General features: G+C 40.6%; 1 pseudogene; it reads right to left on the reverse strand.

Annotated features, from left to right (window-relative positions):
• Positions 1 to 312: 312 nt before the first annotated feature.
• LOC112618414 lies at positions 313 to 1,283 on the reverse strand (annotated as a pseudogene).
• Between the last annotated feature and the right edge of the window lie 821 nt (positions 1,284 to 2,104).

The raw sequence follows: 2,104 nt of genomic DNA on the forward strand, positions 1-2,104 counted from the left end.
TAGCAACACTTTTCCTTTAGTTCGATCAGTTGAACCCAGAAGTTTTTGTACCAAAAATGAGTATCAACTCTTATTGGAATAGGATTTGGGAAATGCAGTCCTAGTGAAGGCAAATATTTAACTGAGGTGGTTTGACAGAGTTAAGTATCCATCTCAATATGACAAATGTCTCCTAAGCTCATCACTGGGTTAATGGCTGCTCTTGGCTAGATACACGCCCCTGCATACTGGAATGACCCCTGGTGAGGTACTGCAGAGCTATGTGCACAAAAACAGTCCAATTTAAGCTTTCAATAAATACAAAGCATAATTTTAAACCATTTCAGTAGAATAAATAAAATATATTGTCTTTCTATTGGCCTGCTTTGCTTCTTGAGCTGGCTTGCAGTGCTGTTCTTGACATAGAAGACGTAACAGTTCATTAGTGGCTACTCCAAGCTCTTTAGACGTGAGCACTTCCTGTTCTTCAAGCCTCAGCACTTTGTTGCAGCAATAATGGTATTCTTCATTAGCATCGCCACCGTCATGGGGCCAACACCTCCAGGAGGTGGCATGATGTAACAGGCTTTTTATCTGACTTCTTCAAAAGTCGCATCTCCAACCAATTTGGGGTTAGCAGTTACGTGATCTTGAACTCTGGTTATTCCCACATCAATAACTGCTGCTCTTTCCTTGATTATATCTATTGTGAACAGGCTTGGAATGCCTGCAGCGGATGTTACACTATCTGCAAAAATTTTATGTTTCTTCAACTGCTGTTTGGGAGAGTATCAAAGAGATAGTATAACAGTGGCATCATCTCTGGGACGTTCATGCACCCCATCTATGTGCAGTGACATTACAGTGGGCATTCTAACAATTTTTGACCTTCCAGCCACAACCACAGTCTTCTCTAGGATTGGAATGTCAGTTTGCTTAATTGTTTCCCGCACATCCCATCGGGTAGCCAGTAACATGGAATACTGGTCCAAACACTTTCGTCCTACATTCATTACAGGAAAGTCATCAACATCCTTGTCTGGAGAAAAAGCATTGCAGATCTTTCTCTCATCAGTGTGCCCTGCAAAAGGCAGCTGAACAAGGTGGCCATCTAATTATCAACATTACTCAGTTTATTTATTAAATTCAACAATTCTTCCTCAGAAATTGAAGCTGGTGTCACAATTGTCTCACTGGTGATTCCAAAGTGCCGCACGGTGGAAGGTGCCAGAGCGCAGGCGACAGCTCTGCGGGGGACAGAGCAGTTGAGCAGCCAGCGCAGACACGAGGGAAGTCACAGCCATAGCCTGCGCCTGGAAGGAGGAAATTTAACTTAGAAGCAAATGTGTAACAGTTCCAAAAATACCACTTCCCAAATTAAATCAATCTACTAACTGTGTCAACTCAGTAACATTAGCATTAAATTAAATAGACATTTGATAAATTAAAATAAACTCTGTTTATTAATATCAGCAAAGCATTCCTCAAAATTTTCTCAGAAAAAGAGTAGCTTTGCAGCCAATTTACATGACGCTGTCAATTACAATAAACACCTTCTGCATATTTATCCTGTTAGAGAAATGTTATCATCATAGATTTGTATTATGAAAAATTTCAATTTCTGCATATATTTCGGTACAGAAATGTACTAAATTTAGTTTCATATTAGTTAATATATATTGTGATATTGGTGAGAAAGCATAAATCACTTGAATTTCAGGGGGGCTTAACTATCGAATATTGGCATGCATTTCTCTTGTTTCAAGAAAGTATTTAATTGGAATTTACAGTACAGAAAATCTGTGTGAAACTCTTTTTTGCCATTCAAACAACAATCATTGGTAGAGAACACAATATCATTAAGTTAATTGGCTTGGTACGGTGGCTCAAGCATGCAATCCCAGCACTTTGAGAGGCCGAGAAGGACGGATCACTTGAGACCAGGAGTTCGAGGCCAGCCTGGCCAATATGGCGAAACCCCATCTCTACACATACAAATACAGAAATTAGCCGGACATGGTGGCGCATGCCTGTAATCCTAACTACTACCGTGGCTGAGGCAAGAGAATCGCTTAAACTGGGAGGCAGAGTTTGCAGTGAGTTGAGATCACCCCACTGCACTCCA

Source organism: Theropithecus gelada, chromosome 2 (assembly GCF_003255815.1).
Source record: "Theropithecus gelada isolate Dixy chromosome 2, Tgel_1.0, whole genome shotgun sequence".
NCBI lineage: Eukaryota > Metazoa > Chordata > Mammalia > Primates > Cercopithecidae > Theropithecus > Theropithecus gelada.